Source organism: Lycium barbarum, chromosome 7 (assembly GCF_019175385.1).
Source record: "Lycium barbarum isolate Lr01 chromosome 7, ASM1917538v2, whole genome shotgun sequence".
Taxonomy (NCBI): Eukaryota; Viridiplantae; Streptophyta; class Magnoliopsida; order Solanales; family Solanaceae; genus Lycium; species Lycium barbarum.
In genome coordinates this window covers 22,465,389-22,477,473 of record NC_083343.1, presented here as the reverse complement: position 1 = coordinate 22,477,473, position 12,085 = coordinate 22,465,389, and the positions used below count along the sequence as shown (strand labels likewise).

General features: G+C 38.5%; 1 long non-coding RNA gene across 1 annotated transcript; it reads right to left on the bottom strand.

Moving 5' to 3' along the window:
• Positions 1–8,287: 8,287 nt before the first annotated feature.
• LOC132602207 (uncharacterized) lies at positions 8,288–11,276 on the bottom strand. Its single transcript, XR_009567656.1, has 4 exons — positions 10,962–11,276; positions 10,819–10,886; positions 10,099–10,155; positions 8,288–9,292 (listed from the first exon to the last, which is right to left on the bottom strand). It is a non-coding gene; the product is annotated as an uncharacterized LOC132602207 (long non-coding RNA).
• Positions 11,277–12,085: the final 809 nt, after the last annotated feature.

Here is a 12,085-nt window from a genome sequence, read left to right as displayed (position 1 = left end):
GAAACTTTTAAACTTGATGAGTTATGAATATTATCGCTTAGTTATCATTTAAAGGCGTTGGTTAGTTGCTATTGGTCATAAATTGAACATTTAGAGACATAAACTAAGTGATTGGAGACCTAGGGTTCTATAAAAATGGTGTCTTGCCATGGAAAATAGCTTGTAATGGGAATATTGATAGAATGTTGTTATAAAGTGATGAGTAATGATTACTAAGGGTCTAGATAGGTTGTTTATCACCTAGAAAATCATCCACCCCTTGGAATGGGGTCAGGGAAGGGTATTCTTGAATTGGAACTTGTGATTGAGTATTATGACTCATTGAGCCTTCTATTTCTAGACTGGGAGTGTTCTGAGGCTTTGATGAAAGGAAAGGCTGTAGCAAAGTGACTTGCATTGTTCCAGCTCTGCTTTGAGGTAGGTTACGGTTTACTTGAGTTAGACTTTGGTTAGTTAAATGTATATTTGTGATTTCAATATGACAAAGAATGTCTAGTATTCATTGCATGATATTGTATGGTTGAGCTCCTATGTGTTGTGATTGAATGTTGTGTAGACTTCATGCCATTATTCCTGTGTGATTTAATCTGCTGTGGTTATATTGTGAGTGTCACGACCCGACTAGGGGGCCATGGCGGGTACCCGGAGCTGACTACCGAGCACCACTCATTATGCTAATCATCACACCGAACCTGAACATACACAATCTCGAAGGCAACACATAAATATATATAAGCCTTCACAGCTGCAAAAATGATATACAAAAATATACACTGATGTATCCATGAGACAACTACTACCCACGCATCCGTATCTACGAGCCTCTACTAGAGTACTAAGACATAAGGACTGGACAGGACCCCGTCGTGCCCAAAATATATATATATATACACACAAAATAGTACATCAATAACTAGCGCCTCCGGAATAATGGAGTGCTCTTGTGTAGCTATTGATAGACTCCTATAAATCTGGGTCGCCTCCTTGTCTACCTATGGGCATGAACACAGCGTCCAACAAGGAAGGACGTCAGTACGAACAATGTATTGAGTATGTAAGGCATGTACAATAATCACATGTCTAAGAGATAAGAGAACATTAAGTAAGGAAACAACCTGCAACTGAATGTCACTTATAACAGAATAATGCATGCTAAGTTACATTATAAGCAACATCATATCGAGTATGCATATATAAGCTACCCGACCAAATAGGTAAGGTGTGATCATCATTAGCCCGCGTCCAAGCCTCTCGGTAACCATCTCATGCCGCCCATTAGTGGTGTCTACCCATGCCATCTAGACATGGTGTATATGCCGCCTACCTTAGCGGTGTCTGCCTGGCCATTTAGGCACGGTGTAATCTCATTATTATATACTAATCATAAAGCATGCATAAGAACTCAAGGACAAGCTATAATCCTATCGGGGTGACTTAAGGTCGAGAACCCCCGATTCCATTATGGAGTAGTCGTGATCATCATGCCTCACCTTGAAGGAACTAGCATTATAAGGTGAGTCTAGCAACAATGAATAACATAAAGGAATCATATAAGGATCATTAGCTTCATAAAAATATCATATCATAAGCTTTAGAATCTCTAGACTTAGACTCATCATCATCATTGTCATATTCACAACGCATCTCTTATCTTTCTTTCATGAGAAGCTCTTAATAATCATAGACTCATAGTTTTTGGAATATAAGAGAGTCATGGAAAGATAAAGGAAGTCATGTTGTAGGAATCATGCCTTAGAGAAGAAGGGACTAGCCTTACATGCCTTTTCGCCTCTCTAGCTTTGCCAACTAAACGCTTTCTTCCAAGTTCACTATTCTACCTTTAAGAGAATTCGTACTAAGATTAGATAACCGGAAACATACTTGAAGCTAAGTTAAGACGACTAAGGGCAAACAAAAATTGGACAGCACTTCCTTTATTTCTACAACATTCTCCAGATAATATAACAACTCCCAAACATCAGTAACAACATTCATAATATCATAATCAATAACTTCGACAAGTTCGACATTATCCAATTCCCACAATTCCTTACCAAAATGTTTCATGACCATAGCTATTGCATTACACCGTACTCGTTCTCATACAATACTTCTTTAACATCATTTGTATCATTTACAACAAGATTTCACTCGTAACATCTCAAGAATCATGATTCATGTCAAACTACTATTCAAGAATACCACGATTCTCACATTTGTAACCCATTTTCTACTTTCTTCCATAATCCAAGTCTTTCAACTATTCATTACTCTTAATAGCATGAAATGAACATAAAACTCATCTTTGATTGTGAAGGAATGGGTTTTGAATGAAAAAGCTTCACTTGGGGAAAACCCTAGCTTCAACTCCAAAAAGATTCTTGACTTCTAGCAATCCTAATTAGCATTCTTGCACTTGATTCTACTAGACTTGGGTATTTGATTTTTGATTCACCTTGAATTTATGTTAATGAAATGTATGGAACCTTCTAGTGGTCTTGAGAGAAGTGGAGAAGTTGGAAAAATGAGAAATTAGAAGTGGGAACTTATATTTATACTTGGATAAAAAATACTGTCCCGATCATGTTATACGGGCACTTATACGGACCGTATAAGTGACCGTACTTCACCATCAAGGATTTTCCCTTCCTGTTGAGGTTATACGGACCGTATAAAGTTATACGGACCGTATAAGTGGTCGTAAAGATCCACTTTTACGGAATTAATCTCGTCGTTTCGTTTGATCTCCAATCCTTATGGAACCTTCTTAACACTTGTTTAATTCTTCATTAGTAGTCTAAGGAGAATTATAACTTTTCCTCATGACATTATTAAATCAACATTAGCTCGGTCTTTGCAAACCCCTTTCAAAATACGACTTATACTTTACATTCTTCAACGAACTTTCTCCTCTTGCCTCAAATGTCTTTGGAATCTTAATTAGAACCGCTAAGTACCACTTCTTACTTGTAGGGACATCATATATTTCTTACCCTGCGTTAGTCTATCCACCACATGACGACATGAAATTTTTCGAGGTGTAACACTCTTCCCTCCTTTAAAAACATTCGTCCTCGAATGTTAAGTTCTCGGGAATTCTACAAAAATTTTGTCAGAGTTTCCCCTATAATATGGTACTACCATCCTATCACAGCAACCCAAAATAACATTGCCTCACAGGGCTACAACACAATAGCAAGAAAAATGTGGCCACACACGACCTAAAGCATTAAAAGAAAGCATCACATACCTTATAATCACGGTGTCTCATCTTGAATCTCTTCCGGGGGTGGAAACAATTACGGGTACTTGGATTTCATGTCTTCTTCCGCATCCCAAGTAATTTTCTCTCGGTTATTATTCTTCCATAACACTTTAACTGAAGCTACCTCTTTGGTTCTAAGCTTCCGTACTTACCTATCTAAAATGGCAATGGGGACTTCTTCATAAGACAATTGTTTGGTAACTTGGACATCATCTATTGGTGCAATTCTAGAAGGATTTCCAATGCACTTATGAAGCATCGATACATGGAAAACTGGGTGAACTGAATCTAAATCAGGAGATAGATCTAATTTGTAAGCCACTTGCCTTACCTTGCGTACAATCTCATAAGGTCCAATGTACCGGGGACTAAGCTTGCCCTTCTTGCCAAATCTCATGTTGCCCTTGTCACGACCCGACTAGGGGGCCATGACGGGTACCCAGAGCTGACTACTGAGCACTACTCATTATGCCAATCATCGTACTTATCCTGAACACATATAATCTCGAAGGCATCACATGCATATATATAAGCCCTCACGGCTGCAAAAATAATATACAAATGGATAACGTAGTCATCATGGGACATCTACTATCCACATATACGCATCTATGAGCCTCTACTAGAGTACTAGACATAAGGACGGGAAAGGACCCCTCCGTGCCCAAATATGTACACAAAATAAATACATCAATAACTGGCACCTTCGGAATAATGGAGTGCTCCTGTGTAGATGCTGATAGACTCCTATGAATTTGGGCCACCTCCCTGTCTACCTGTGGGCATGAACATAACGTCCAAAAAGAAAGGACATCAGTACGAATATTGTACTGAGTATGTAAGGCATGGACAATAACAACATATTAAAGAGATGAGGGAACATCAAGTAAGGGAAACAACCTGTAACTGAATGTCACTTAAGACAGAGGAATGCATGCTAACCTACATCATAAACATCATCATATCATGTATGTATATATATAAGTTTCCCGACCATATAGGTATGGTGTAATCATCATTAGCCCGCGTCCAGGCCTCCTGCGTCCGGGGTAAACATCTCATACCGCCCACTAGTGGTGTCTACCCATGCCCTCAAGACATGGTGTATATGACCCCCGCCTTAGCGGTGTCTTCCCGGCCATATAGGCACGGTGTAATCTTATCACCATATACATCTCATAAAGCATGCATAAGGACTCAAAGATAAACTATAACTCTATCGGGGTAACGTAAGGTCGAGAACCCCCGATTCCATTATAGAGTAATCATGAGCATCCAACCTCACCTTGAAGGAACTAACATTATAAGGTGAGTGTAACAACAATGAGCAACATCAAAGGATCATTAGCTTCATAAAACTATCATATCATGAGCTTGAGAATCTTTAGACTTAGACTCATCATCACCATTATCATACTTGTAACATTTCTCTTATCTTTACCTCATGTGAAGCTCTTTATAAATATAGACTCATAGTTTCCGGAATGTAAGATGGTCATGGAAAATAAAGAAAGTCATGTCATATGGATCATGCCTTAGAAAAGAAAGGACTAGCCTTACATACCTTTATTCCTTTCTAACTTGCCTACTATACACTTCCTTCCAAGTTCGCAATTCTACCTTCAAAGGAGTTCGTGCTAAGATTCGATAATCGGAATCGTACTTAAGCTTAAGCTAAAGCTAACGAAAATTGGGCAGCATTTCCTTTGTTTCTATAAATTTCTCCATATAATATAATAACTCCCAAACGTCAATAATAATATTCATAATATCACAATCAATAACTTTGTCAAGTTCGACATTATCCATTTCCACAATTTCCTCTCAAGGTCATCCATAACCATGGTCATAATACAACATTACATTCACCCTCATATAATGTTTCTCCCATGTTCTTAATATCATTTATAACATAATTATAATCGCAACATGTCAAGAATCATGCTTTATGTGAAGCGACTACTAAAAAATGCTACTATTCTCATATTTGTAACCCATATTCTACTTTCTTCCATAATCCAAGTCTTTCAACCACTCAATATTCTAAATAACATGAAATTATCATAAAGCTCACCTTTGATTGTGTAAAAATAAGTTTAGGATGGAAATGCTTCACTTGAAGAAAAACCCTAGTTTCAATCCAAAGAGATTCTTGACTTCTAACAACCCCAAAGAGCTTCCTTGCACTTGATTCCCTTGGTTTGATGAAGCTGATCTTTGATTTATGTGGGATTCTTGTAAATAAAGGGTGTGGAAAGTTCTAGAGGTGCCTTGAGGTTTGGAGAGAAAATGGGAAATGAAATAAATGAACTTGGGGCCTCCTTTATAAAACTTAAAATTTGTCCCGACGGTATTATACAGACACACATACGGTCCGTATAACTTATATGGTCCGTATATGTGATCGTATAATGCTTCCAGTGGAGACCCTTTTCTGGACAGGTTATAGGGTCCCTTATATGGACAATATAAATTATACGGGCCGTATAAGTTGGCCGTATAACTCCCAGTTTTCCGAAGTTGTTCTCGTCGTTTCGTTTGATCCCCGATCCTTATAGAAACTTCTTAGCACTTGCTTAACACTTAATTTACAATCTAAGAGGCATTATAACTCTTCTTTAAGACACCATTAAGTCAACACTAACTCGGTACTTTGTAAATCCTTCCCAAAACACAACTTATGCTTGACATTCTTCAATGAACTTTCTTCTTTTCCTTCAAACGTCTTTGGACTCTTAATGGGAACAATTAAGTACTACTTCTTACTCATAGAAACATCATATATGCCTCACCTTGCGTTATTATATTTACTGTGCAACGACATGAAAGTTTTTGAGGTGTAACATTCTTCCCCCCCTTTAAAAACATTTATCTTCGAATGTTAAGTTCTCGTGAGTTCTGCAAATATTTCGCTAGAGTTTCCCCTGTAATATGGCACTACCATCCTATCACAACAGCTCACAATAACAACGCCTCACAGGGCTACAACACAATAGTAAGAAATTATGGCCACACACGATCCAAAAGCAGGAAAAGATAGTATATATACCTCATATTATTGATGTCTCATCTTGGATCTCTTTCGGGGGTTGGAATAAGTGCGGGTACTTGGACTTCATGTTTTCTTCCGCTTCCCAAGTCATTTCCTCTCGGTTATAGTTTCACCACAGGACTTTGACTGAAGCTACTTCTTTGTTTCTAAGTCTTCGTACTTGCCTATCTAGTATGGCAATGGGTACTTCCTCATAAGCTAACTTTTTCGTCACCTAAACATCATCTACTGGCATGATCCTAGTAGGATCTCCGACACACTTATGGTGCATTGATATGTGAAAAGCTGGATGGACTGATTCAAGTTCCGGAGGCAAGTTCAGTGCATAAGCTACTTGGCCTATTTTGCGGACAATCTCATAAGGTTCAATATATCGAGGAATTAGTTTTCCCTTCTTGCCAAATCTCATCACATCTTTCATCGGTGATACCTTCAGGAATACCCACTGGTCGACTTGGAATTCCAGGTCCCGCCGACGGTTGTCCGCATAAGATTTTTGGCGACTCTGGGCTGTTAGTAATCGATCTCGGATAACCTTGAATTTTTCCACCGCCTATTGAATCAACTACAGACCTATTAGTTTTACCTCTCCTACTTCGAACCACCCAATTGGGGATCTACACTTTCTTCCATATAGAGCTTCATACGAGTCCATCTGAACACTGGAATGATAACTGTTGTTGTATGCAAACTCAATAAGGGGTAAATGATCATCCCAGCTACCTCCGAAATCTAGCACACATGCCCGCAACATATCTTCCAAGGTCTGAATAGTGCGTTCGACTTGCCCAACAGTTTGTGGATGAAACGCTGTGCTAAACCTTACCTGAGTACCCAAACCTTCTTGAAAGGACTTCCAGAATTTAGCTGTAAATTGTGCTCCTCTATCAATAATAATGGATATTGGGACACCATGAAGTCGTACAATCTCTTTCAGATACAACCTTGCTTAATCTTCCGCCGAATATGTGGTTCTAACTGGAAGAAAATGAGCTAATTTCGTGAGTCTTTCCACGATCACCCATATAGAGTCATACTTTCACCAAGAACGAGGCAAACCCACAATGAAATCTATGTTAATCACTTCTCATTTCCAGGCTGGAATTTCCATCGCTTGCAATAATCCTCCTGGCTTTTGATGCTCAATTTTCACTTGTTGGCAATTTGGACATTGAGCTACAAATTCTGCTATGTCTTTCTTCATTCCATCCCACCAATACCTCAATTTGAGGTCATGATACATCTTTGTCGCTCCTGGGTGAATGGAATACCGAGAGAAATGAGCTTCTTCTATAATCCGAAGATGTAGTCCCGTAATATTTGGAACACATAGCCTGTTTCTGTATCTAAGAACTCCTTCTATAAAAATTTCAAATGGCGACTTCTCATTCTCATGGAATGTATCTCTATAGTGGTTCAACTGGGGATCTTCATATTGGCGCTCTCTTACCTCCATATCAAAGGATGAAATAGCCGGGTTGTGAATACTACTCCCTGCATCGACTGAATCAATTAGGCGAACTCCGAGGCTGGCTAGCTAGTGAAGCTCGCGAATTAATTCTTTCGTCTCCGGAGGAACCTCACATAGACTACCTATTTATTTGCGGCTAAGTGCATCAGCTACTACATTCGCCTTTCCGGGGTGGTATATAATACTCATGTCATAATCTTTTAACAGTTCTAACCACCACCTTTGCCATAGATTTAACTCCTTCTGTTGGAAAATATATTGGAGACTCTTGTGATCTATATAAATATCAATGTGAACGCCATACAAATAGTGTCTCCACATCTTTAGTGCATGAATAACCACGGCCAGTTCGAGGTCATGAGTTGGGTAATTCTTTTCATGTTTCCGCAACTGCCTTGAAGCGTAGGTGATGACTTTGCCGTGCTGCATCAACACACAACCTAACCCAACACTAGAGGCGTCACAATACACAACATAACCATTTGGTCCTTCTGGAAGTGTCAGGACTGGGGCTGAAGTCAACTTATCCTTCAATTCCTGGAAACTGTGTTCACAAGCATCAGTCCATTGAAATTTTGCTGACTTCTGAGTTAGCTTCGTCAATGGCACTGAGATAGAGGAAAACCCTTCCACAAACTTTCTATAGTAACCTGCCAATCCTAGAAAACTACAGACTTCTGTAGGTGTTGTAGGCCTTGGCCAAGTCTTCACAGCCTCAATTTTCTGAGTATCAACTCGAATGCCATCAGCTGAAATAATGTGTTCTAGAAAAGTTACAGAATTCAGCCAGAATTCACATTTCAAAAAGATAGCGTACAATTCACGCGTCCGGCGAATCCCAAGGACAATACGTAAATGGTTTACATGCTCTGTCTCTATCCGAGAGTATACTAGAATATCATCAATGAATACTATCACAAACAAATCTAAAAGAGGCCTGAATACATTATTCATCAGATTCACAAACACCGCCGGGCATTAGTGTCACGACCCAGCCCCGTGGGCCATGACTAGTGCCCGAGCTGGACACCCACATGTACCTGTCAACATAACCGGAATGATACTATAGGTCCTCAATCAATCATATCGAAATAACATCCGCAAGCCGACGAGGCTGCCACTGTATATATATCATTATACTACGCAAGCCGACAAGGCTGCCATTACGTATCAGAATATTACGCAAGCCGACAAGGCTGCCACTACGAAACGATAACATATGCAAGCCGGCAAGACTGCTACCACGACAGAACATCCGCAATAACCATATAGACACAGCTGATCAAACCTGTACACAACCCACATACATGTCTACAGACCTCTAAGAGTATCAACAGTAACATATGACGGGACAGGGCCCCGTCGTACCCCTGGACAAAAACATATATATATATATACATATCAGGAAGTCTGTCCCAAAATCTAGGCTCCGGAACGACGGAGCTCTCCAAGACAGCAGAAAGGGAATCCTAAGCTGGCGGATCACCAAAGTGAGTATCTGCACCTGCGGGCATGAAACGTAGCCCCCCGAAGAAAGGGGGTCAGTACGGAATATGTACTGAGCATGTAAAGCATAAAATACAGTAAACAGGATCATAACTGAAATAAGAAGTACAGAAAACGAGTACAATAACCAGAATACCAAAATGCTTGCCTTTGAAACATAAATCATGCATGTCAATATCATATATCATATCCGGCCCATTATGGGACTCGGTGAACATGGTCGCCACCCTGTCTTTGGCGCCATAACACAGCATACTCCAGAACACAGCATAACTCCGTAACACAGCATAACTCCATAACACAGCATAACACCATAACACCATAATATATATATACCGTACCCGGCCCTCTAGTGAGGGACTCGGTGAACAATGCAGTGAAACTGTGCACGATAACATACCCGGCCCGGGACTCGGTGAAACACATATTGAGGCATGCACGAGCAGAGTAGTGAGAAACCATATGCTAATTAAATCATATCTGAGACTCAATAGAATAATCAAAACGAAACATCATTTGAAAACCAACACAATAGTTATATCAAATACCTTTCGAATATCGCTGTGGATTATATGAAAATAGAACCTCAAGGATTATATACACGTATCAAGACATAATAAAATAGTTTCTGGAAATCAAGAACATTAGCCATTCTAGTGGCTCTAAGAATAGGAGTTCTTTGGAGTCATATATATATATATATATATATATATATATATATATATATATATATATATATATATACATCGTCTATTTGTTTCATAAAGATCATGCCAAAAAGAAAGAAGGGTTAGCTTTACATACCTTACGTCGTTCAAGACCTCAGTCCAGCCAAGAACTTCCACAATTAATATGATAAACCTATAATCATAAGAATACGCACGTGACTTAAGAAGGATTTCGCATATCATATATATTAATTGATGACTTAATTCTAAAACGTAACGGGCAACATCTCCTCGATATCATTAGCATCTCCCAATTTGGTATATCAGCCCAACAACAAATAAATCCCAAAAACACAACATGCATGTCCATAACAATTTCGTAATACTCTATAACGAGCGACAAGCTCGAATTACAATTCGTATACTCCATGGCACCTTTTCGTATGTTTTCTTCTTAACCTTAAAAATATTCTCAATATGATAAGGACATCATTTACCACAAATCTCGGCTTTATATCATATATTTACAACAAGAAAAACAACCCACAACTCCAACTATATCAATTGACAATTCTATTCGTAAGTTTGCGTTTATTCCATCAATTCCTATATCGATACTTGTATACACTTCTTTATTTTCGTATATACATTGTATAACAACAAGCAGGATAACAATAACTACAGCACATTTCACGATATTCCAGCTCACTAAATAATTTATGATAACCATCAAACAGTCCGTATGATAACAATAATCATTTATCCGATTTCCCGCAATTAATTTCGTAGTTCCCGTCTCACAATTTAACTATGACCTGGACGAATTTAAATATATCTAGGAGAGAGGATTTCTTACCTCATATGCCATAAACTACTCTTCTTTCATCTTACTTTACTTCGTAGAAATCTTCGATTCATCATAATCTGGAGGGAACTAGTGTTAGAATCATAAACTCGTTGAAGAAATAATTATAGAAGAATGAAATCATACTTACTTACCCTTCAAATCAACACTTCTCCTTTACGTTTTGGTGCTGGTGTGGAAATATATATGATGCCTTCAACGTAATCAACATAGAATTTTCCTAATTTGCTCAAGACCTCTTACACGTTATAAAATATTTCCTTTTGATAAGAGTAACCAAAATACCTTGTAGTCATTTGCTGCCTCCAAAATATATAAATATAGTGCACAACAGATCTTAAATGGGTTCTTCATTGTGGACAGTGGGGTCCACTCTTGTTGACCATTATTTTATAGTAATTCACTTATCATAAGGTGTCACTCATTTAGACACATACAAAATGTGTAAGCACTTGCTGCTCCTTATGAGTTACTCTCGTGAGAAGCCACTAAAAAGAAAAGGACAGATCCCATTTATTTCTTGTTGGTGGCCGTGGGGTCCACACAACCTATGCATATTATATTTGCATTGCATCATGTCCAATCTACGTGTCCACTAACAGATCTTGCATATACAATTAGTCATAGGTTGGAATAAATATCATGATGCCATGTGGATTTACGCTTATCCACTTTGTCTTATTGCTGCCATCTCACCCCCACTCACGTTGACCATGCCAATCAAGGAATTAGCCCATAACCTTAATTAATTCCTAGACTTCCATTATAATTTCCCATGTAAAAATTATACCCATAATTAATTTCTTGATCTCAATTCACTTAAATAATGACCATTTTTAATGCACTCCATTTGCTCATTGTTATGACCATGTGATATAACACTAGTTCATAACCTCATTTGTCACACATAAAATATTATTTTTCATCATTGTCGTCACACTTTTTCATCTTAAATCATTTCGGGACTTCATTCCTTGTATACACCGAGTTCTTGATTTTCATCCTTGAATATGATCGAATTTTTTGGGCTCGACTAAATTTGCTCATGTTGGACGATTAATTTTTTTTAGTCCAAAAATACGGGATATTATAGCTTGGACCGTATTTCACCAAATAAATTTCGAACCTCGACGAAACTTAGTTTCTTAGATTTGTTGAACTTCTAATATTTATAACACATTTGTACCATCACCACAACCACCTATAAGCTTGGGGGATAACCACGTTTCCGTTTGTAGTGTCATTTAACTCGCATGCT